The sequence below is a fragment of the Pteronotus mesoamericanus genome, unplaced genomic scaffold (assembly GCF_021234165.1).
Source record: "Pteronotus mesoamericanus isolate MK-2021 breed Mesoamerican mustached bat unplaced genomic scaffold, CSHL_Meso_final contig_557, whole genome shotgun sequence".
Classification (NCBI taxonomy): domain Eukaryota; kingdom Metazoa; phylum Chordata; class Mammalia; order Chiroptera; family Mormoopidae; genus Pteronotus; species Pteronotus mesoamericanus.
In genome coordinates, this window is record NW_026555200.1 from 1233558 (window position 1) to 1259321 (window position 25764).

At 52.1% G+C, this 25764-nt stretch overlaps 1 pseudogene; it reads left to right on the forward strand.

Annotated features, from left to right (window-relative positions):
* The first annotated feature begins 14936 nt into the window (after positions 1 to 14936).
* Positions 14937 to 16311, forward strand: LOC129075573 (ornithine decarboxylase-like; annotated as a pseudogene).
* The last annotated feature ends 9453 nt before the right edge of the window (positions 16312 to 25764 follow it).

The following is a 25764-nucleotide window of genomic DNA, read 5'->3' on the forward strand; positions in this document are numbered from 1 at the left end:
ACTCTCTCAGCCCCTTGCCTGCCCCTCCACCCCGTCCCTCACCCCGGCCCCGCCCTCGTCCCCATCCCGCCATCTCTGCGCTGAGGCCTGAGCTGCCTCCCTGCCCCCAGGCTCCCTGCGCTCTGCCACAGGCAGTAGTGATCTGTCGGAAACACCCATCTGATCACACCGTTGCCCTCAAAAGCCTCTGCAGCGCCCCATGGCCCCCAGGATACAAGAAGGTGGCCGAGAGGACAAAGTCTAGACTTTGGGGCCCTGCTGTCTGGGGTTTCCAGTCTGGGCTTAGCCATGTCTGAGATTTCAGGACGCTGGGAAAATGGTTTAACTTCTCTGAGGCTCAGTCTCTTAATTTATAGAATCTGCCCTAGTGGAGAAGCTGTCAATGACGTATATAAAGTGCCTAGGAGATACCTGATCCTTGAGAAATAGACCTTTAGCCTGGCATTCAAGGCCCCCCAGACCCCTGATGACGCCCCTCTCCCTTCACTCACTGCCCAATCCTTGTCCTGATCATATTCCTCTGCTTGCCCTCACTGCGAGCTTCCTCCCTGACTGGGCTTTTCCAGAAACCTCTGCCCATCCCCAGTCTTCCTGGCCTCCTCTCCCCTTTCTTCTTTGTACCTCTCTTCTTCCGGCACCCACTCCACAGGAAGACACAACCCTTCTACTTCCTGCATGAATTTATATCCCACATCCAAACAAAAAGGATTTGAGACAGCTTACAAAATATACCCTGGATAAGATTTTATTTTAAGTGAGAAAATTAAGGCAAAGAGTTGGGGTGCGGGGAAGGCAAAGACAGGGTGGACATCCTGTCTGAGCGGTAGATTGAGCTCCGAGTTCCCTGGTGGCCCAGGGGAAAAAGGAAATATAATCAATTCCATGAATCATGGGGCTCACAAGGTAAAACTACTCCAGTTGGGAAAGAGAAGCCAAGCTCTTCCAGGCCCTGAAAACGGACAGAAATCCGCTCACTCCTAGATGGAGTTTAATAAATGGGGCAAGTGTGGGATATTGAACCAAGCGACTCACAACATCCTTCTGACTGAGTCTGGCTCGATCCACAGATACACTGGGGGTGGGGGGTCTGTAGGACCTTCTGCCGGGCATCCTTCAGACCCTCCTCTCTGAGCATTCTTTGTTTTAGCCAAACCTTTGATTAGATAGGGAGTGGCAGGGAATTTGGGGGTTCCCGCTCTGAGGCTGACTCTTTCTTACAGCCGCTAGAGCAGAGATCCAATTTTTTCCAATGTCAGCCAACCTGGCTGTAGTTGAAATCCCGCTGTGGGAAATCAGCCAGGCCCAGCACCTTCTACTGGTTCACTCGGAGCTGGGGAATCGTTCCTGGAAAGGGGGAGAGGACAGTTCTTCTGTTGGGTATTGCCTAACGCAGCACTTTGTATCTCAGCAAGTCCTTCCAGAAAACTTGGATCGCCTGCCTCATTGAACACACAGAGACAAAGAGGCCCAGAGACAGAGGGTGACTTGCCTCAAAACACACAGCTTCCTAGAGGCAAAGTGGGATAAAGGACAGAAGATCAGCTCCAGAGTTAGAAACTTGGATTCTCGGGCTGCCTGACACAGCTCCTTGAAAAACTCCTCTTTCTTTCCACTAGTGCACCTCCGTCCAACGGAGACACTCCATCCAGGTCTGACCTGTCCAACTGCTGGTCTCACCATCTGTGTGGCTGACGAGATACCATCTGCCAAGACCCCCAGTGGAAAAGGGGTTCCATTATACAGAAGGGTTCAGCATCCTTCCCAAAAATCACTCACTCATTTATGCAACAAATATTTTGGGGGGCACTACAATGGGCCAGGCCAGGAGTGGATGAACTAGACCTGGTCCCAGCCGGCCCTAGAGGCAAACGTGGAGAATGTGGGCGTGTGAAGACATCGTGACGAGGAAGTTTGGTAAGAGCCACAATAAGAGGATGTGCTGGGGACCAAGGATGCAGGCTTGGAGGGCAGGGGCGGTAAAAATGGAAGCCAGTGGTCACATCCACCACATCCACTCCGTGCCAAGCCCTGGTCAGCACTGTCTTTCCTTCTTGAAGCAAACCTAGGAAGTGGGCACCGCTGTTATTTCTGCTTTGAAGAAGAGGAACTCTGGTCTCAGGGGTTTAAGCAACATGTCCAAGTTCTCCTGCTAATGAGAATGGAGGCAGAGCTGCAACCCCATCCACGAGAATGGTGTGTTCATGGCTACATTCCACTGAGGACAGTGGAGCCAGGGTAGCTCTTACCTCAAGTGTTGCTGGTGCTTATGGGCTGCGGGGGCCCCTTGGCCTCAGCCCCTCCTGTTGCATCACACACACCCCCAACCTCTGCCCTGGGAAGGGCAAAACCATCCTGTGCCTGGTCTGCTGGCCCCGCGCAGAGGCCTGATGGCAGGAGGACTCGCGAGACACCCGTTCCCAGCTGCCTCTCTCACGCCAGTCACTCTGGCACCCCTTCAAGCCCCAGAGCCTCCCAGGACATGGGCCCAGGCCACCAAGCCCCTGCTGGCCTTGGCCAGGTCTGAGTTCTGGGGCTGCTTGGAGGGAGAGGCCACCCCAGAGAGGGCCCTGATGGCTGGCAGGGGGGAGTGGGGGCACGTGCTTTCCTAGAAAACCAAGGAAAGAGGGGGCTTTAGAGATCAAACTGGAAGTCTGTGGGTTCACACTTAAAACAGATAAAAGAATAGACACTGGGTCCAAGCAGGCCCCCAGCCCACCCTCTCACCCCTCCCCCTCCAGCGGTCCCAGCAGCCCCTGGGAGGAGCCTGGGGCTCCACAGATCTGCTCAGAAAGCCTGACTTGTCATGATAATGAGCCCGGAGAGGACCAGCACTTGATCCAAGGCCACACGGCCTCAATCTCCGGGGCGAAAAGAAGGGGACCTGGAGCGCAGGGTGTCAGCAGTTGACAGGCTGTGCCAACAGTGGACAGAGCCCTGGCCCGTCATTTAGTGGCCGTGAGACCGCAGGCAGCCACTTGACCCCTCAGGGGCTATTTTGTCTTTATCTGCAGAATGAGGCTTGTTGTTTTGTGCGTACCAGGTGCAGGACTTCACAACACGCCACCCCTTGGCACCTTCCAGGTGGTGGCTCTGCTATCCCCACTCTGCAGATGAAGAAACTGAAGTGATGCTTAAAAAGCATCCATCACCGCCCAGCCCCCAGCAGGCACTCAGTGCACGTTAGTCCCCTTCCTGCTCCTCGCAGTCCACCTCCACTAGGATGGCTGTGGCTTCCAAGGAGGGTTCTGTTCTCTAAGCAGCCCCCACAGGCTCCGCCCAGGGACACCACTTGCTTCAGCCCCACTCTCCTCACCACCCTGGCGACACTGCACATTTCAGAGGGACAGGGAGTGGCCAGGCCTTCAGCTCTGGGGGGTCAGGAAGCTGGAGTAAATGAAAAAATACAGAGCCACAACGGTACAAGAGTTCTTGTACATGCTGAGGACTGGGGATGCAGGCACGAAGGGAGGGGTGGTAAAAGCGGGAGCCTGGGTCTACATAGCATCTTCCCAAAGTCTGTCAGCAGCTTCCACCCATGTTCCCCAGCCAGAGGGCCCAGCTCTCTCCCCCTGGAGAGCTCGTGGGCCCTCCAGCTTCCATCTCCTGACCCCAGCATTTGGCTGGGCAGCCTCGGGGAACCCGGCGACATCGGGGCGCCCTCAGGCTTTCTCCCCACCCCGGCCTGGCCCTGTGGTTCTGTGACGCCAGAGGGGCCTCCAGAGAGGAGAGAGAACAGGAGAAAGAGACAGAGGAACAGAATCAGAAAGAAACAGACTGAAAAACAGAGAGAGACGAAGAGAAGGAGAGCCCAAAACAGAGAACAATGGTAGGGAGTGAGAAAGGAAGAGAGACACAGAAAAACAGGGACAGAAAGACGGAGCAAGGTGCAAAGAGACTGAGACAGAGAGAGACAAACGGAAGGACAGAGGAGTTGCCAGCAGCAAGAAGAGCAGGAAAAAGATAGGGACACCCTGAGGGAAGAGCAGGCAGCACCCTCAGTCCCTGGAGCCAATATGGCCCCCCTCAACTTCCTGCTTTCCCCAGTGTCTCCCTTTCCCCCAGCCTCCTGCTTCCGGCACTCAGACGCGCACAGATCATCTACATTTCACCTGGGTGCTGGGGGCACAGCCCCTTGACACCTCCCAGGCGGCGGCTGTGTTTATGCCCGCTGTGCGGATGAAGAAACTGAGACTGGGAGCCTTCGGGTGACTCAGCCCATTAAACTGGATCCGGCACTGCTAGGGCGCAGGCAGAAAGGTCACGGACAGGGTGGCTGGCGCCCTGAGAGGAGCCGTGCCGGCTCCGGGTCACACAGTAGTCAGCTGCCGAGCGGAGGCTGGAGGCCAGCTCCCAGCACCTCGCCTGCTGGCTCCGGAGAAAACCAAGTAAATCTCATTAAGTGTTTGGCGAGGAGGCTCCAGGTCTTAACAGATGGGCTGTGGCCGACACCCTAGCAGTTGTCAACACTCCTTTCCAGCCCTTCTCCCGCGGTGTTTTCTGGGTGGGGCCACTCTGTGACTGTCCAAACTTGTGCCCCCCGGGACTCAGGCCTCCACAGGTGGCATCTCCACCTCCCCACCCCTGCCCTCCAACCCGGACTCCCACGCGGAACTGACAAGAGGCAGGGTAGCGGTGGCTACACCCCTAATTTTGCTGACATCAACCAAGTATGTCCTCGGGCTCTGTCCCCCTAGAGGAGGGAGAGGGACACACACTGAGCACCTGCTCTGAGTGCTCCCCGGGAGCCCATGTGGTCTCCTGCCTCCCAGCAAGGCCGGGACAGGTGAACAACGCATGGCTCAGCAAGGGGTCGATGTCGCCCAGGGTCACACAGACCATTTGGGACAGGGGTCTGGCCCCGCGCCCACGCTCCCGCCATTACCCAGTCTCCCCAGGCTGCCACCCCCAAGTGCTCTGCACCCTTCCCCACCTAGCCCTGTACCCCCCACCCCCCACACATGTGCCCTGTCCCCTGGGATACACTGGGTGGGAAGAGGGGGCACCCCCTGACTGCGGGACCCCAGACAAGTCAGAATCCCTCCTGCGCCATGGTTTTCTTCCTGTACATGTCGGAGGCAGGAGACAGTGTGATGGTCTCGGGGGTCCACAGGCTCACTTCTGACCCTCGCCTCGCCCGCATGCCCTCTGGGGCCTGGGCTCCTCCCTTCCACCCTCCAAGGTGTCTGTGATGCCTCCTAAGCTGGTCCCAGGATTCCTAGGCCTTCAGGAGACAGCACCCATGGGTCCTGGGGAGCAGCGGTCATGAAGGTGTGGGTGTGGTGATCTGCCTGGTCCCCTGTCCCCGCCTCCTGACCCAGGAAGGCAGAGGGTGGGGGTGAGAGTTCGGGGTCCGGTGCAGAATCAGAGGAGGCCGCTTACAGAGGCGACCCCCCTACTCCCCATAGCACTGCCTGCTGCATCGTGGGCTTGGCGACCTCTGGGGGGGACCCTACCCATGGCCTCGTGGAGCTCAAGGGGCTGGGGACATCTCACACAGATGCGGGGGTCACAGATGCCGCGCGTTACCACATGCAGAAAGAAAGGGCCCTGAACTCCGTGGGCTCCGCGTCCAGCCTGGGGTTGGGGGCCTTCCCATGGGAAGTGACACGGGAGAAGCGAAACAGGAAGGGGCAAGAGCCTCACAGGCAGGACTGGGATTTCAATCCCGGGTCAGACGTGCCCCTTGCTGGTCGGTCAGTCCTCTGGGGAACCGGCTCTGTGGTGTCCATGGTGCCGCCTCCCCAGGGGCACTTCAGAGAACACCAGAGCTGGCTAGGTCACTTCAAAGGTCACAGAACTGAGGCCCCGAGAGAGGACTTGGTTGGCACTGGAGACAAGAGCAAAGCTAGAACCCAGGCCCGCGTTCCCTGTCCAGCATCCTTTGCCTCTGCTTACTGTCACTCTCCTGGACTCGCTGCCCCCAAGCCTGCAAGACCCCGTCATCCATGCGCTGACCGGCCGCGGACTTCCTGTGGCCTGGGCCCTACGCCCACACCAGGCCCGTCCGACCTGGCCTCTGCCTGGTCCCTTCGCTCCACGTATTGGCCTCAGTCCCCATCTGGCTCACAGCCTCTGACGTCCCCTTCAGGGTTGGCGGCCCATGGAGTGGGGAAGGGAGTCTGGCCCCACTGCTCCCCACCAAAACCTCGCTCACCCCACTGAGCACTGGGAACCAGGCTCCCAAGACTGTGACAATGACCTGGGGGGTCTAGATGTAACGCTCAAACCAGGGCGGAAACCAGGGGAGAGGTCAGAAGGTGAACACACGGTCAGCCACTGGGGCTATGGAGTCAAAGAAACTTCTAAAAGCAACACTCACAGCAAAGGATTGAAAGGCCCAGCCCAGAAAACAAACATGGGGAAGCCTTTCTTTTCATCCTCCCTAGGTTCTGAGAAAATTCTTCTTAATAGATCTTTTATAAAGAAAACCATGTTCACTTGGTGAGTGGAACTGGCCCCTGTCCCATGACCTTTATCTCTTCTCATTCTAAGTGCCTGTCTCCTCCAGCAGAGGTGAGGTCTCTAAATACTACACTGGAGTGGGTGGGTGTGTGTGTATGTGTGTGTGTGTGTTTGGCTGGTCCCAGATACCTCGGCACCCAGCACCCCGCACACAGTACAAACAGGGCCTGACCCATTCGTTACTGATGCTCCTGGAATGAGCTGGTGACTATGAGTTAAACTTCCACTTGGAGGAGATTGTCGTAATTCTTGTATCGGACAAAGGACTGACACCCAGAACCTCATAAGAAATACCTACAAATCCATGTAAGAAGGCAACCCGCCAGCCCTATAAGTAGAGTGGAACTCAACATTCATAGATGTTAAGCAAGGCCTTCAGGGAGATTCTGTGCTCACCGCTTCCCTGGCCATGACCCCAGGACTCTCCAAGGCATGTGCCCCCTTGTGCCTTTACTGGGGTAAAATTTTTTTTAATGAGCTAGTCTTTATTTTTATTTACTTATTTTTTTAAAGATTTTATTTATTTTTAGACAGAGGAGAAAGGAGGGAGAAAAAGAGGGAGAGAAACATCAATGTGTGGTTGCCTCTCACGCAACCCTCTCTGGGGTCCTGGCTCACAACCCAGGCATGTGCCCTGACTGAGAATCGAACATGCTACTCCTTGGTTCGCAGGTTAGGGCTCAATCCATTGAGCCACACTACCTAGGGCTACTGGGGTAAATTTTGGAAAGTCTTACATAAAGCACCTGGGAGAATGGTAAAGGGAAGGAGAAGGAATGGTGATTTGGAAGAAAGGGTGGGAGGTGCAGGAAATCTTTTCAGACAGGCCCTGGACTCCCCCTTCCCTTCCTGGGTGATGTGCGCTCAGGGCTAACAAGGGGGTGGGAACAGGGGTTGTATCCACCCTCGGAGGGGAGGGGAGGCGCCCTAACACACAAGCTGGGTCTCCGCAAGAGGCAGTCAAGCAGAATGGAAGGGGTACAGGGCCAGGGGCCAGGAGCCCTGGGTGCCAGCCCTAACACCCAGCAGACCAGCTGGGTGACCTTGGACACCCTCTCTGTGACCCCAGCCTTTACACCTGTACAAGGAGAGGACGGGGAAGCTGATCCTCCGAGAGCTGTCCAGCTTTGACTTAGGGAGGCCAGGCGAGGCACTCAGCTCCTGCTACCCTTCCCCGCCTCCTCCCCAGCATCAGCACCTGCCCCCAGCCTCAGTGACACCCTCCCCCAATGACCCGAAGTGAGGCCAGCCAGGGTTGGGTTGAGTCTGAGAGCCAAGCAGCCCCCACCCAAGCCTGAATCACCCAGCCCAACCCGGGCCCCCTGCCCCGGGAGGGCGCAGCTGTCCGCGTGACCGAGCGGGGCGGGCACCTCGTTCCGAGCCACTGCTTCTCTTAATGCCGCCTTCCTGCTCCACTTCCCCTGTGTCCACATGCGGCCTCCTTCCTCCCTGGTGTCCACCACTGGTCCCCAAGTGCCAGCCACACACAACACCCGCCTCCTGGGTGTTGTCTGTGAAGGAGGAAAGCAGAGGAGGACGGGCGGGGTGGGAGTCTGAAGGGGGAGGCAGAGCCTCTGCTCTGTGGGATCCCCAGGCTAAGTGTGGACACAACAGCCTGTCCCCCAGAAGCTTCCTCTCTGATGGGGGGCAGAGTCCCCATCCTTGGGAAGCTTCCAATCTGATTGGGAAACAGCCCCTGACCGCCCAGATCATCGAGTCTGATGGGACAAACACAGCTCCTACTCTGTAGGAGTTAAGGGTCAGGCAAAGCCCCTCTCTCCCTTTTGGAAACCTTCTGATCTGATCTGATGGGGGAGGCGCAGCCCCTGTCCTGGAGGGATCTCCTGTTTGACGGAGGAGTTCCCTTCCTGTCGGTGGAAGGGGCCCGCTCTCTCCCAAATGCACACTTGCCTACTTCCAGCGAAGGGCTTTCGCATGCTGTCCCCCTGGAGCCTCATCACCCTCCGGGAGCGAGGCCAGCCAGCGATTGGCCTGTCTGTTCAACAATAGGGGAAACTGAGGCCCCGGAAGAGAAGCGGCAGGGGTGAGGCCATGCAGCAAGGCAGGACCAGAGCCCTGGTTTATCTCCAGAGGGAAGGAGGGGAGGCAGGAAGAGGAAACGGAGGGAAGCAGAGAAGAGGGGTGGATGACAAAGGGAGGAGCTTGGCCTGGAGAGGCGGGGCAGCCGGCCGGAGCCCTGTGCCCCAGCGCCCGACCCAGCGCCCGACCCAGCGCTGCGCAGAGCAGGCCTTTCCCAGTCCGCTTTGGAAGACACTTTTTCTGTGAGGGAGGCCTGCTGCTCTGCCAGGCATTTATGAGTTCGGTTTATTGCCTTGGCCCCGCGAGCCTGAGGCACAGCTTTTGCACGAGCCAAGGGAAGTGTCCTGTGGGCCACAGCCCCGGCCCGGGCCGCAGCTTCTCTGAAGGCCACGGCTGGGCGGAGGCTGGAAATCTCCAAAGGTCAGAGCCAGAGGCACCCCAGGGCTGAGCTGGCCAACCCCTGCCTTTTACAGAAGCAACTAGTGAGGACCAGAGAAGGGCAATGACTTGCCCAGGATGGCACAGCAGAGCAAGGACCTGCCACTGGCCCCTGACCCTTGGCCGCGGCTCTCACCAGCACTAGGCCGAGTGGAACGGCTCTTCTCCTCGCTTCTTGCGGGGACAACCCAGGATGTCAGAAAGCTCTTCTGTACTTGGGCTATTTGGGGATTTCCCTTGGGGCTGGATCCCCCACTTCTGGCTCTGCCCCTTCTCTACCCCACAGCATCTCCCAAGGAGGCCAACGCACGTCCTGGCCACAACAGGAATTTCCCAAAGTGGGGGATGGGGGACGTGAAAGGTCACATCACCCCTGTGCCCCACCTGCACCCTGTCAGCCACCAGGACCCCTTAAGCAGGGGAAAGCTGAGTTAGCTGGGGGAAGGAGAGGCACTTCCTCTTCCTGAGCATGACAAGAGGCTCACAGACATTTGGAGTGTGGGCTCCTTGATAAGAGGGAATAGAGATTCAAAGGTGTTGAGACACCTTGCCCAAGGCCACGCAGCGCCTACGTGGGGAGCTGGAGCGCCAGCCAGCTCTGTCTGTTTCCAAAGCCCACGCTTTATTTCTCCATTGTACCCCCAGCCTCCCGAAGAGCCCCAGGCGATGCCCGCCTCCTCTGGGGAGTGTCCAAAGCCTCCTATTAACCCCACCCCACTGGCTCGGTCCTGTGGGGGCTAGCCTCTGCTCGAGGCTCAAAGCCGGCCTTGCCACCCCCTCCCTCCAGCTGTAGCCTGTGGGGTTTCCTGAGCAACTGGGGGGGCATAGCAGACCTGGCCTTGGGGTACCCTCCAGCCCATTGATCCCCAGGCCAGTGCAGGGGTGCAGGAGGGGCACAGGTAAAGAGAATTCACAGGTCAAACTCAAGTTTGCACAGTCCCAAGGCTGGGAGGAGAGCTCAGAGGCTTGGATTCCACGTCCACCTCTGCCACGTCCTGCTGTGTACCTTGGCCACGTTGCTGGCCCTCTCTGAGCCTCAGTTCCTAGAAGCTGGTCACAGACATTCTTTGATAATGAGTCTGCGCGTATATGGTTAGGTTCCAAGGTTCAGGCAGGGCCACTGCGCAGTAATCGTCCTCAGAAGACAGCAGGGCAAGGAGTAGGTGTGGGATCCCAGGCTGCCCCTCCGGTGGGACAGTGCTGACGTCATCCCTTCCTGGCTGCAGTCCCAGCAGCTGCACCACGGTGGAGTGCGGCTTGGTGGAGCCCCGTCTGCGGCCAGACGGCGCAGGGCTCCACCTCTTGTGCTGCAACTGAGGGGCGGCTAGAGGCTGGCTGCGCAGAGCCCACCATGTCCGTTTGCCCCTCCCCCGCACTCAGGGATGGCACCTTGGGAGCTTGAAACCAGCCATAGTGGGACTATCCCCACCATGGAACTCAGTAAATACTACACTCGAGGGGGCGGGGAGTGTGTGTGTGTGTGTGTGTGTGTGTGTGTGTGTGTGTGTGTGTTGGGCTGGTTTGGAAAACCCATTGTTAAGCATCTACCAGCACACCACTAGTTGTAGGGATGTTATATTTTCCTAGAAATGTGCCCATTTCATCTAACTTTTCACACTTGTTGGCATATACTTTCTTTTCATTTAAAATTAATTTAAGCAACTAAAGGAAAACAGACAAACTGGAGTTTATCAAAATTTAAAACTTTGCGCTTCAAAGAAAAACATCCAGATGAGAAGACAATTGACAAAAATGGGAGAAATTACTTGCAAATCATATGTCTAATAAGGACCTCTAAGATTCAGAACCTGTAAAGAATGTTTACAACTCAATAATAAAAAAAAATTGCAAAATGAACAAAGGATCTGAATAGACATTTCTCTGAAGAAGATATACAAATGGTCAATAAGCACATCTCTAGCCAGTTAGGGAAATGCAAATCAAAACCACAAGGAGACACCACCTCACACCCCTTAGGATGGCCACTATAAAAAACAAAACGAAACGAAACAAAAACCCCTAGATAATGACAGGTGTGGGTGCGGATGTGGAGAAATGGCAGGAGGAGGAGGCGGCGGCCTGCGGAGGTGTGAGAGGACAGCTGGGGACCCCCGGGCTCCTCTGGGTTTGCCGCCAGGAGGGTGAAACTCCCAGAGGCACAAGCCTGGCTCCTCCAACAGATCGCCAGAGGTAGGTGTCCCCCCTCCTGGGATCATTGAAAGGTCAACAGACCTGAGGTGGTACCTGCTCCCTCACGCACCCAGGTGGCTTCCTTGGGTTTCCTACTGGATCTCTTCATACCCTCCTGCGCCTCTTCTTTAGGCCCCGTTGTCTATGCCGTTCTATTTCTTCCCAGTGAATCATGTTGGAATTTTACTAATTTAATTAATCTTTTCCAAGAGCCAACTCTTGGATATTATAAAAATCCTATTTTTTTTCACCGTCTTCCACTTTTGTTTTTATCTTTCCTTCCTTTGGGTTATTTTTTTTTTAACTTTTCAAATAAGGTGCTTAATTCATTCATTTTCTGCCTGTCTTACCATAAACATTTAAGACTATGCTCTTTAGCTGAGTCCATGGGTTTTCTTACTGTTGTTCAGTTTTCAATGTGTCCTTTGACGGATGAATTATTTATAAGATTGTTTTTAAATTTCCTAACATGCATTATTCTTATGATCATCACTGAGTTCTACATTAATTGCCTTGCAGTTAGAGGATGTGGTCTGGATGACACAATTTATTTCGATTTTGTTGAGATTTGTTTTATGGCCAGTATCTATGCAGTCAGTTTTCATCTATGCTCCCTCTGCTTCAGAAGAATTTCTGTTTGTCCACAGTTGATACACAGTGATGTATATATTGATTGGTTGGAGCTTATTATTGGTGCTTATCGAATCTTCAATGGACTACTGATTTTTCAGTCAGCTGTATCAGTTAGTGAGGCATGTTAAAATCTCTCACTCTAATTGATTCGCCCAATACTCAGAGTTCAATCCATTTTAGCTTTCTGTATCTCGATATCAGGGCTAATGCTGGCTTCATAAGATGAATTGAGAAAGGGCCTCTCTTCTGTTTTCTGGAAGCAGTTTGTAGAATTGGTGTTAATTCTTTAAACATTTGGTGGGATTCTCTAGTGACACTATCTGGGCCTGGAGATTTCTCTTTCAGGAGTTTCTAAAACATGGATTCAATTTCTTTCATTGTTATGGGCTCTTCCAACGACCTGTTTTATACTGGGTGAATTTGGTTGTGTTTTTCGAGAAAGCGGTCCATTTCACCTCTAAGTTGTGAGACGCACGTGTGTGGCGCTGTCTGTGGTCCAGTCCCTTAGTCCTCCTCTGGTGTCTGCAGGCTCCATATTGACATCCCTGGCTTCATGCTTGATATTGATCATTTGTGTCTTCTCTCTTTTTTCTTTGTCAGTCTTACTAGATGTTTGTCAATTTTATTGATCTTTTCAAAAGAACTAGCTTTTTGATTTTGAAAATTAATTTTATCTATCCTTCTTCTGCTTTCAATTGCATTGATTTTTTTTTTTGCTCCTAGCTTTATTATTGCCTTCCACTGGCAGCTTTGGGTTTCTTTTGCTCTTCTTTTTCTAGTTTCTTAAGGTGCAAGTAAAGAATATCAATTTGAGACTTCTTCTCTTTTCTAATGTAAGCATTTGATATCTTATAGATTTCCCTCTCAGAACTGCTTCTATGGTGTACTATTAATTTTGATATAATGTATTTCAATTTTTATTCATTTTAATGTATTTTTTATTTCCCTTGAGAATTCCTCTGTGCTCATGTACTACCTAGAAGTGTATTGTTTAGTTTCCAAGTGTTTAGAGATTCCTCTGTTATCTTTCTGTTACTGATTTTTATTTTAATTCCATATGATCAAGAATATCTTTCATATAATTTAAATTCTTTCAAATTTTTTGAAATGTGCATTGTGACTCAGGATATGGTCTATCTTGGTATATGTCCTATAGGTCCTTAAAAAGAATATGTATTGTTGTGTTGTTGGGTAGGGTGTTCCAAAATGTTAATTAGATGCTATTGCTTGATAGTATTGTTGAGTTCTTCTACAATTGTTCATTTATGTCTAGCTGTTCTATCAACTGTTGAGAGGATGTTAACGTCTCCAACTATGTGGATTTGTTTATTTCTCTTTTGGGTTTTTTTTCAGTTTTTGTCTATTATATTTTGTAGTTCTGTTATTTGGTACATGCACAATTAGGATTTCTATGTCTTCTTTGACACAGGAACCAAAGAAGACATAAAAATCTATGACTTTTTTGTCATTATATAATGTTCCTTTCTGTCCCTGGTTATGTCTTTGAAGTCTGTGTTACCTGGTGTTAACATAGGCATTTCTGCTGTTTGTTTTCTTTTTTATTAAACTTAACATGGTATCTCTTTTTTCATCCTTTCACTCTCAGCCGACGTATGTCATATTTGAAGTGAGTTTTAGACAGCACATAGCTAACTCATGTTTTTTAATCCACTCTGCCAACCTCTGCCTTTTAATTGGTTTATGTAGACCATTTACATTTAATGTAAATATTGGTATATCAGGGTTTAGGTCTGCTGTGTATCCATCCACTGAGGTTTTATTTCAGGTATTGTATTTTTAAGTCCTAAGATTTCCATTTGGTGCCTCTTCATATCTTTTTTTCTTTTTCTGCTGAATCTATTTTTTATTATTTCAAGAGCCTTCACAGCCGTTCTTTGAAGCATTTTTATAAGAGCTTTACAATTTCTGCTAATTCTAGTGTCTTTGTCATCTGAGTGCTGGCGTGTGCTGTCTTTTCCCTTTCGAGTGGAGATTTCCCTAGTTCCTAGAAGGACAAATAATTTTCTATTAAAACCTGGACACTGAGGACATATCAGGTTATGAAACTCTGTATCTCATTTAAATACTGTGTTACAGCAGGCCTCCTCCGCGGCTGCGCCAGTGGGGAAAGAGAGATGCCGCTTCTCTTCTTCCAGGAAGGAACGTAAGTACCACAAAACCAGACAATGGAATGGAAAGGTCCCCATTCAGCTTTCCTGGACAACTGTCCGGGAGCCCTCCTGATCTCTGCTGAGTGTGCAGGGGACCTTGGGCTCATTACTGCTCCCTCTGTGGCCTCTCCTGATACCGCGGGGTGGGGTTGGCCTCATTACCCTGGATGACGGTGAAAGTCCTCGCCTTCTTCTAGGCCTCCTCTCACGGCACCTGTGAGGAGAAGCCCCTTGCGCCAGCAGGGTGATGGAAGACCACACACAGGGTCTCCGCTGCTGTCACAGGGTCAGGAAGGCACCTCACGAACAGCCAGTGGGAATGAAAGTCCTAGCTCCTTAGGCTTCTTTGACACCAGCACAGTTCAGGCGTTGGGGCGCCTTGTTACAATCTGGCAAAGGTAGACTCCAGGTTCCCAAGTCGGTTTTTGCTGGCGAGGTGGCACTGGGATCGTGGTTTCTTCTGTGGTGTCTGGCGGGAGTAGAGTCTTTTAAGATTTTGTCTAGCTGTTTTTAAAAAATCTTTTATGATACCTCGTCTTGCTCGGCAGTGCCTTACCTGACCCCCCGAGTTAGAGAGCAGGCTCTTGGGCTTTTTCTGTCTGTGCCCATTGGAGCCCATGCTGCTGGCTTCTCCAGGACCCGGTCTGGGAGATACAAGGTGAAGAGAAAACCAAGGAAGCTCAGCTTCATATATATTGAACTTAGGTCATTAGATCACACAGGTTAAGAATTGTCGAGGCGGGTGCGGGTGCGGGGCGGGGGGGCAGTGTTGCGCTGCGGTTGCCAGTGGGGGGGCCGGGGGGAGAACATCTCCACTGGGTCAGCTTGAGGCGTCCCCCTCGCTCTGAGGACGTTGCCGCTGCTGCTGCACGGAGTGAACACCCATCTTCCGCGGGACTTGGGATTCCTGGGGAACTGCCTTTGGGAAGGGCTGGCAATAATTTCTTTAAATTCTGCCTTAGTTTTCCTTTTGGTGGCGTCTCAGATGAACATCCAGAAACCATGAACAGCTTTAGTGATGCAGAGGTTGGCTGCCATTTTCTCCATGAAGGCTTTACTGCCAAGAATATTCTGGACCAGAAAATTATTGAAGTTTCTCCTTCCAATGACAAGGATGCCTTCTATATTGCGGACCTGGGAGATGTTCTAAAGAAACGCCTGAAATGGTCAAAAGCTCTTCCTCTGTCCACCCCCTTTTATGCAGTCAAATGCGGTGACTCCAGAACCATAGTGAAGGCTCTCACGGCCACCGGGACAGGGTTTGACTGGCACCCAAGACAGAGCTACAACTGGTGCAGAGCCTTGGGGCGCCTCCAGAGAGGGTTGTCTATGCAAATCCCTGTAAACACGTGTCTCGGATTAAATATGCTGCCAATAATGGGGTCCAGATGATGACTTCCATAGTGCAGTCAAGTTGATGGAAGTTGCCAGGGCACATCCAAAGGCAAAGCTGGTTTTGTGGATGGCCACGGCTGATTCCAGAGCAGTCTGTCGTCTCAGTGTTAAATTTGGTGCCCCTCTCCAAACCAGCAGGCTCCTTTTGGAACAGGCAAAAGAGCGAAATGTTGGCGTCATCGGTGTCAGCTTCCTCGTGGGAAGCGGCCGCACTGACCCCGAGACTTGCGTGCAGGCCACCTCCAATGCCAGCTGGGTCTTCGACATGGGAGCTGAGGTTGGTTTCAACATGTATCTGCTGGATATTGGTGTTGGCTTTCCTGGACCAGAGGATGTAAAACTTAAGTTTGAAGAGATCGCCAGTGTCATCAACCCAGCCCTGGCCAAGTATATTCCATCCGACTCGGGGGTGACACTCATAGTGGAGCCAGGCACATACTACGTTGCATCAGCTTTCACACTTGCAGTTAATATCGTCACCAAAAAAAACTCATATTAAAGGGAAGAACAGGCTCCGATGATGAAGATGAGTCAAGTGAAAAAACCTGGATGTGTTACATGAATGATAGTATATGGATCATATAATTGCATCTTCCATGATCATGCACACGCGAAGCTCCTTCTGCGGAAGAGGCCCAAACCAGATGAGAAGTACGATTCATCCAGCACATGGGGACCAACATGCGTTGGCCTTGATCGCATCGTAGAGCGCTGTTGCTCACCCGCGATGCACGGGGGTCTGGATGCTCTTTGAAGACATGGATGCTCACACCGTTACTACTGCTTCTACTTTCAGTGGGTTCCAGAGGCCAACCCACCTACTACATGATGCCAGGGCCAACATGGCAATTGATGCAGCAAGTCCAGCACCACGACTCTCCACCAGCCGTGGAGCACTCTGCCTGCGCCCTGCGCCTGGGCACCTGGGAGAGGGATGCGGCGCCGCCCAGCAGCCTCTGCTTCGGCCCGTAGTAATGTATAGATGCCATTCTTGTAGCTGCTACTGCGAGGGTAGTTGAATTAAGGGATTGGAAGGGATCCCCTAACTTAACTATTGCCAGTTTTGAAATGTCTTTGTTAGTAGGGTTGGCATGGATGGAATATTATGACAGGCTAGGAGGTGGGGTCACGCTTACCTGTGTTTCTATGGAGACTATTTGAATATCTGTTTACATGGATTTTTACTCAGTGTTCAAACGCTGCTAAGAGTGCCCCTCAGCTGCCACGCAAGCATTTGTAGCTTGTACGTTGGCAGAGTGGTCCAGAAACTTAGTGTTGTGAACTGTTCTAAAAATAAGTTACCTTGAAAATTAAAAAAAAATTGTCTCAGCTTTCCAATGTATTAACATTATGTGGTAATCCCTTTATTATTATATAGTAATAGTATATCTTATATCTACTTATGTGTATTCATATGATTGTGCAAGAATACATATATAATTACTTTTATAAATGACATTATTATTTCTTAATAATGTTTTATCCATGACTGCAAAGCCATGCCAGCTTCCTTTGGGATGGCATTTCTTTTGGTACGTCTTTTTCTATGCTTTTACTTTTCAGACCTCCCATGATTTAATATTTTGGGAGTTCCTTTAGTACCAGGGTGTGCTTTTATCTTTCTTCTGACAATATGTCTTTAAATCATAGAGTAACCCATTTCCGATGATGGTCATTGCTGACTCATTAGTTTTGTTCATTCAAATATTCAAATGTCCACTACCTGCCAGGTACTGTTCTAGGTACTAGGATGTGGCAGGAAACCAAAGAGCCAAAACTCCATGCCCTTGGGATTTAGAGCCTAACTGGAAGGAAGAGACAATAAACAAACGACTAAACGTATATTGTGTGTGGATGAGGATTCCAGATCGTTTATACCGATGCCGTCTCCTTGAGGAGGTCGACAGCGCATGGTGCGGGCTGCACAGAACGACTTCTTCTCAATGCGTAGAAGACGGAAAAGGAGGAAAGAGTGACTTCACAGTGGTGTATTAATTTGCCACAAACATAGTGCCACAAACCAAGTGGCTTAAGCAACAGAAGTTTATTGTCTCAAGTTCTGGAGCCTGGATGTCCAAACTTGAGATAGCAGCAGGGTTGGCTCCTTTCGAGGGCTGCAAAGAAAAGCTCTCTCCCAGGCCTCTTTCTTAGTTGGTATGTGTCTGTCTTCACAGTCACAGAGAATTCTCCCCGTGTGCATGCCTGTCTCCAAATTGCCACTTCTATTATAAGGACACCTTTCATATTGGATTCAGGCCCGCCCTGATGACCTCATTTTAATTTGATTATTTCTGTAAAGACACTCTCTTAGATAAGGCCGCATTCTGAGGTACTGGGGGTGAGGACTTCTATATTGCAAATATATGAATGTGGAGCAGGACACACAATTCAGCCAGTGACAAGGGGAGAAAACTGACCAACACACCTTTAGCCAGGTGATTGAGGTTGACACCAATAGGTAAGATGTGGTTATTAATGCGACAGTGCAGGCAAGGACATCACTTTACACGGGAGTCAGGAAGCCTCTCTATCAGGGTGACATTTGAGTAACGACCTGAAGGAAGTGAGAGAACAGCAGTGGAAGAGCTGGGGGATCTGAGCGCCAGGAAAGGGAACAGAATGTGCAAAGCCCCAAGACAGGAGCTTGGTGGCCAGGAGGTGGGGGAAAGGGGACAAGGTACTAAGAGATGAAGTCAGAAAGGTGAAAGGCAGAATCACACTGACCCTGAAAGTAGAAGGAAGGATCTCGCACATCTGAGTGCGATCACTGGAAGGGTTTTAGAGAATCCCGCCGGCGGCCTTGCTGACCGCAGGCTAGAGGGGGGCAAGGCTGGAAGCAGAGCAACGAGCCGGAGACAGTGATTTTCATCACAGCAACCCCAGCGAGAAATAAGCAGTGGAACAGGTATAAAGGGGTCAGATTACAACACTATTTTGAAGGCAGGTCCAACAGGGTTCATGGATGGGTCAAATGTAGGGCGTGAGAGAAAAAGAGGAGCCCAAGCTAACTCCAAGTTTGGGGTGTAAGAGACCCAAATCCTGGAGCGGCTGCAGAAAAGAGGAGTGTGGAGGAGGAACAGGCGCCTGGGCAGGAAACCAGGAGGGTGGTTCTGCAGGTGCTGAGACTGAGGCGGTGCGTGGTGGGGGCCTGGATAACCCCACTGGAGTTCGGGTGGGCTCTGGGCTGGAGACGTGACTGGGACAGTTTGGAAGCAGGAGGTCAGATGAGACCCCCAATGCATATAACCTGCATCTGCAACTACTGATGCGTTTTGCCCTGTTCAAAGCGTTCATGCAAACTAAATCATACAGTGTCCATTCTTGTGTTTAGCTTCTCTCTTGCCACAAGTTTTTGAGATTAATTCAGGGAGGTGAAAATATCCATAATACATCCCTTTTTATTGCTGAGTAATATTCATTATCTACAACAATTTGTTCCCTCAGCCACTGTTGATGGGCATTTGTGTTCTACCCAGTTTTGTGCCATTATAAACTATTATGGACATTCATATATGTCTTTTCCAGGACACAAGCTTTCATTTCTCTTTGGCAAATACCTAGGTATGGAATTTACTAGCTCATATGGCCAATACAATATATGTTTAATTTTTATACAAAACTGTGCCTGATCATTTTTAATAGTTTTTTGTTCCGCATTCATTCTTTCAATACTTTTTTTATGTGTTTAAATTGCCGAGCACCCTTATTTCCTAATATGAACGCTCTAATTCTAATACTGGAATAATTCGTAGGCCTGATTCTGCTACTTCTTGTTCTATTAAAACTTGTTCATGGAATCTTGGTTTTTCTGTTTTTCAAATTTTTTTATTATAAGCTCATGATCATCAGGATCTATCTGTGGGACTGTTACAAGGTCCTGATCACTCTGTTTTTCTCCAGAAAGGATTTTAGCCTGTCCCGCGCTGGACACCTGGGAGCGTTACTCACCAAGGACTGCTTTAAACTAAAGTCTCAGCTTAGGTTTCCGGACCAAGCAAGAAGTAGGAATCTGGGCTCAGGGAAGAGTTTACTTCCCCTCCATCCTGAATCAAAGCCAAGACCCACCATTTTTCTTGCCTCTTCCTTTCGGAAGGCAGATATTTTTCAAGTTTACCCCTTTAGTAAAGACGTTGCCTGCAGAGGCTCTGACTCCTTGGGGGAATCTCAGATGCCGTTCTCTCCCTGGTCGGGCCTTGGGCTGTCTCCCCTCATGGAAGTCTGTGAAAAGCAGGGCTCCACGTTGCTGGTCACGGGGGGATGCAAAAGGGCACAACCTCTTTGGAAAACACTTTGGCAGCTTCTTCTCAAGTCAAGCATGCACTTACCATTCAACCCAATAAGCTCACTCCCAGCTATTTACCCAAGTGAAATGGAAACCTCTGTGCACCCCATAACCTGTTTACAAGTGTTTAGAATAGCTTTATTCACAGCCACTGAAAACTGCAATCAACCCAGCTGTCCTTCAGCAAGTGAATGGATAAACACACCATGGGACGCCTGTACCATGGCATGAATTGCTGACATGCACAGACACCTATGAATCTTGAGTGCATTCTGCTGGGTAAAAAGAACCAGACACAACAAGTGACATACTGCATGACCCCATTTACATAACCTGGAAAGGGCAAAACTCGATTAGGACAGAAAGCAGATTGGTGATTCAATGATCGTCTTACCAAAAGGGGTGAATCTCCCTCTCTGTAAATTTGGCCTCTATTTAAAACCAACGGGGCGTTCTACTTTCCGGGAATCTTTCACGGCAGTTGCCGATTCAGGGCTCGCTTGCCTCTCTTGATTTGTGTACACATTTGCCTTACATTGATTATTTTTATTATCACTGCTTTGCTTTTGAGCGCTTTCTCTACTTTCTTGCCAACACAATCATGCCTTTGAAAACATTCTTTTGGCTCTGTCTCCCCGAGCCTAACAAGAGAGACACCTTCTTTATCCTCAAAGGGCCCCTAGTCCAATGGAAGAAGACAGAACAGGCTTTCAAGGGAGTGCCTCCTCCCAAGCATCCAGGGATAGCAGCTCCTCCAGGGCGTTTTGGGGCTTTGTGGCCTCCAAATAACTTTTTCATAATGACGATAATGGCTGTAATTAACTGGCATAAAAGTGTGATGGCAGTAGGCAGCTGGCTGGGCTCACAGCCAGGGATGCAGTGCTGTATGACTCACGGCCCTGCTGTTATCAGCAATCGGGGCAACGAGAGCGGCAGGTGGCCTGCCCCAGCTCCAGCAGGTCCCCTCTCCAGGGCGGGCAGCGAGGCGGAGGACTCTGAGGACGGGCCCGGCTCAGTCCCGGTCAGCGGCCAGCAGGCTCTAGCACCTGTGCTCCCTGCGACCAGAGGCTTCCGGCGACCAGCTTCAGAGGGGCCCGTCCTCCCCGCGCCCCCGCGGTTCCTCTTAGTGCCCTCCAACAGGGGCCGCAGCTCCGGATCCAATGGTTTGGGCGTGGCTTTGCGGATAACAGAGCCTCCCGGTCCCGGCTGCTCCCACGCGGATGCCAGCCCACCCCCACCCCCACCCCCACCACCGGGGCCGGGCCGGACAACTCTCCCTCCAGAACCCTTGCTCTCATTTCTCCTCCCCTCAGCACCCGCAGGCCAGGGCCCTGCTTCCTTCCTTCTCTCAGGGAACACTGAGCGCCTGCTCCGTGCCGCGTTCTGAGCTGGACAGAGGGATCAACGTTGGCCCAGGTACAGCTGTGCCTCAGGGGTCCTGTCTGGGAAAGGCTGAAGGGCAAAGTGATAATGGTGATGCGCTGATGGGGGTGACAAGGGGGGTGAGAGGTGCAAGGTGTTGAGGGCTCATTGTGTGCCCAGCACCATGCTAAGCACTTGACACTCATTAACTCACAATCTTCATAACAGACCAATGAGGTAACAGCAATTATTTTAATAACGAGTAACACTACTTCCTCAGCGCGAGGCACGGCTCAGAAAGCTGTACAAGGGTTAATCCATTCAAGGTGGCTGCCATTACTGCCCCTGTTTTTTACAGGTGAGGAAGCTGAGGTATGAAGACACTTAATAACTTGCCCAAGGTCACACAACCAGTAACTGGCAGAGCAAACTGCTACTTGCTACAATGGATGAAGGCAGGGGAGCTGGGGGACACAAACGGGAAAAGAGTTCATCCCCCCCGCCCCCGGGCAGATCGAGGGAGACTTCGAAGAGCAGGTGACATTTAAGCCAGGACGTAAGGGGTTAGTAGGGCTTTGCCAGGTGGGCACGAGAAGAGTGGAGCAAAGAGCCCAAAGCACGTTTAGGGACAGGGCGTAACTGGGCACGGCTCGAGGATCAGGTGGGGGTGCTCGGGTCGGGGAGGCGGGAAGAGACGAGGTTGCAAGGGTCGTTGGGGGGAGGCTGGGGGGCTTGGGCTGATCTGAAGGCAGCAGGAAGCTGCATTCCCCTCAAGTCTTCCCTGAGCTGCTAAAATAACCCTCAACCCTGCTGGGTGCAGAACAAATAAACCTTCCTTAAACCAGGCCCTCTCAGCAAACTCCACCTGCTCCCGGAAGACCGTGGGCCCTGCTTCCCATGCCCTTCTTGCTACCCCTCGCCCCCGCCAGAAGTGTACTTAGCAGCCCTCAGACCACGCGACCGTCACTCCCTAACACTGTACCCAGGTAGGCATATGGGTTCCACCCCACCACCATGCCCCCTGTACCTGTGCCCCAAACCTAATGCCCTCTGTCCTCCTGTCCACGGCCTAGCCTTCCCCTAGGACTGGTTCAGGGGCCCTCTCCTCCAGGAAGCTCTCCCAGATCACTCTGACCTAGGTGAGTTTCCATCTTAACTCTTCCCCGTTGTATGGCACTTGGGACCCACATCGCGGCTAGAATTATGGACTCCCAGCTTGCTTCTCACCTGTCCTGTCTCCTCACCTGGAATGTAAGATCCTGAAGGGCTAAGACCATATCCTAACATTAAGTGTAACAGGTAGGTGCTGCTTTTTGAATGCTATGTACCGTACCAGCAGCATGACTGTGTTCTGTGCCCACTCAGTCACTTGCAAACTTGAGGAAACTGAGGCTCAGAGAAGTGAAGGGATTTCTCCATGGTCACTCCATTAGGATCTGACCCCAAGGCTGCCTGACTCCAGGTTCCACATAAGCAGCTCCCTCTCCCTGTCACATCTTACCCAGGCCCCGCCTTCCCGAGGTAGACGCACACACCGCAGGTGCTCCGTACGGAGTCCGAGACCGCCCCACGGGCTGGCCCAACCCCAGAGTCACCGTCTGTGTGGGGTCCTGCCTCGCCTCTGTTCTTTCCGATGGGGTCCTCCTGAAGGGTTGCTGGCTGCCCTCCCAATCACTGCTCCGGGCACTAGCCAACAACAGCACTGCGGTCTGGGTGGCCCACGGTCCCAGGAGCTGGAGGTTGAGACTCTGGGGTTCTGAGCTTCTCCGTCAGATGCCGGCCTGGACTCACTCCAAAAGGCCACAGGCGGGAATCTGAATCGACGCCCAAAAGACACCAGCAGGGTGACATGTGCATGTCAACATGCACCGGGCACTTGCCGTGTGCCAGGCGCTACGCGCAGCCCTACACAGGCGTTTCTCATTCCTCCTCCCAACAACCTTAACAAGCTGGTACTATGACCATACCCACTGTACAGATGCGGACACCTTCACGCATTTATTCCTCCATCTAGTCACCTATATTTATTCAAACAAAAATTCACTGAACACCTACCGCATGCCAGGTCTGGAGTCCAGAAATGGGGTATAAGAATGCGCAACCTATACACACCCCCAGCTCTACAGAGCACACCAGCTGAGGGGTGCCTGGCTTTGGATCCCAGACCCCCGCCCTGGGTGGGGGACCATGAAGGCCTCAGTACTCACTGGGCGTGGGGTAGGGGATGATAACATGGCGCATCCAGAACAGAGCATGCGGAACTGCAGTGGGCGTCACAATCACTCACCCTGTCGGGCTGCACTGGGGACACCCCAGAGGGACAGCCGCAGGAGCAGCTGGACACGCACCCTGGGAGTTGTTCTCACAGAGGGACAGCTGGGTCTTGCGGAGTGTCCCCCATCCCTGGCACCCTGCCAAGGGGGCAGGACAGGAGATGGCAGTGAGACAAGAAGGATGGGACCGCAGAAGCTGCCAGGTCTCCCAACCAGTGGAGGGACTAGGTCATAAAGTCAAAGCCACTGTGTGGCCGAGGACTGACCTTGGGCTTTGACAGAAAGGACTTCCTCAGAAGGGGCTCTTTGCGGGGCGCTGAGAGCCGAGAAGTTGTGAGGAGTGGAGCCGGCAGGGACAGGGCCAGAAGAGGGGTCTTCAGAACCACATTTCCCAGACGGAAGTCTCCTGGTCCGTCCGTGGCCTGAGATGACTGAGCCCTGGAGGGACAGAGATGTCCAGCGCCATTCACCTCCATTGGCAGGCAGGGAAACTGAGTGCCACACAGCAAGTGGGGGAGGGGAGCCACCAGGAGAGATGGTGGAGCTGGCCCATGTACCACTCCAGGGGACAGCTCTTGAGTCACCAGGTCGGACACACCAGGCTGTGTGGCTACCTCATGAGGCCTTATCATATCCTCCTGACCGGCCACCCAGCCTCCAGGCAGTTATTCATGAAGCAGTTACAAGAGGATGAGTAAAGTAGGAGAGATTGGCCTTGACCTTGCCCTCTGGTCAACTTCCTGCTCCAGCATCTCCCTTCCTTGGCCCCTTCTCCCCACTGTTTCTTCTTTCCTGGGGCCTGAGGCTGCCCTTTTAGCCGGGGGCTTCTCCAGGGTGCACCTGTGTCTCCCCATCCCCTGGGGACTTTCCGGAGCCCTGGCCCAGGGAGACTGGCCAGCCCTGGTAAACTTACCTTCTCTGTCTGGGGTCTGTTTGAAGGCAGCACCTCAGGGCCTCATCCCACTGAAGGCCTCGGGCTGAGGGACAACCCCCAGACTCACGCTGACCTGGGTCTGCGTCCCTCATCACCACCTCCCAGCCGTGGGACCTAAGGCCATTTTACTTAACCTCCCGAGCCTCTATCTCCTTATCTATAAAACACAGCAATAGCCATCTGCCTTAGGGGGTTGATGAGAAGTAAATGACATAATGTTTGTCAAGTGTTTACGTCGTGCCGGCATATGGTGAGTATGTCACAAATGGGCACAATTATCATTGTTATAAAAAGAATCACAGGCGATGACCAGAGCTCAGAGGTGCCCAGCGCAGTACAGTTTACAAAGGACTTCCATCCATGGTCCCCCGGGCGCCTCCGGGAGGGGACATGGGTGGGGCTCTCAGCAGGGGCTCCGAACGCCCGGGCTCCCTGCCTGGAGAAGCCGAGCCCGCCCCGCTGGCTCTAACTGCGTAACCCCAACCCACCAGCTGACGGACATCTGTGCTCTGTCTAAGCATTTACAAGCTGGTGCCTGGGGCACATTACTTAACCTCTCTGGGCCTCAGTGTCTTCATCTGTAAAATGGGAATAATGGTCGTACCTCTCTCATTGGCTTGTTGTGAAGAGTCAGCACTATCTAAGTGTTCACTCATGTCGTCAGTTACTGAGCACCTACTATGTACTTAAAATATCACATTTGATCCCCATAACAATATTGTTTCAAATTTACAGAATGAGGGAGCTAGCCGGCTTAGAGTGCCCTGCACTCAGAGATGTCCCACTGAGGCGAGGGGTCCCCAGACACCGGATGTGCACTGCCCCGCGTGGAATGGGGCATGGCCTTGGGCCCGGCAGAGCAGCCTCCGGCTGAGGGCAAGTCCTAGGAAGGGACTCACCTGAGAGCCATCTGCCATCAGTACCCCCCCACGCTGGAAAACGTGCTTCAGGATTTTGTTTGTTTTGTTTGTTTGTTTTGCTGGGGGAGCAGCCATCTGGGCAGCACACAGCACCATTCACCACAGAGAACGACGTGAAAGGCTTTCCCCACGCTTCCCAGCTAAGAAGCGGCAAATCCAGAATTTACTCCCGCTTCAGAGCCTCACTCTTCCTTCTATATCACACTGCCTCCCATCAGATGGGAAGGAAAACACCCATAAAAATGGAATCAGCAATTACCAGCAGGGTGATTTTACTAACTGTGAAAGTATAAAAAGGAATCCTGAAACACATCCGCCACCCATGTGGCAGACTGCTAGATGCCCCTCCCCCAGACCCACTCTCCCCTTCTTTAATAGTAAATGCTTTAGATGGGCACATGGCCACACAGCTTAAGACTCAATTTCCCAGCATGCCTTGAAGCGTATGTGACCATGTGACAAGATATGTCCAAGTCATATAATAGGAAGTGATAAATGTGACTTTTAGATTGTGCCCTTAAAAAACAAAAGAAAGAAAGAAAGAAATCTGCCCTCATTTTCCCCTTTCTCCCTTCTCACTAGATGGATTACAGGTGGGACCCGGGGCAGGCAGCTTAGATCATGAGGTGGAAACCAAGTACTGGGGAGGGCAGAGCAACAAGGC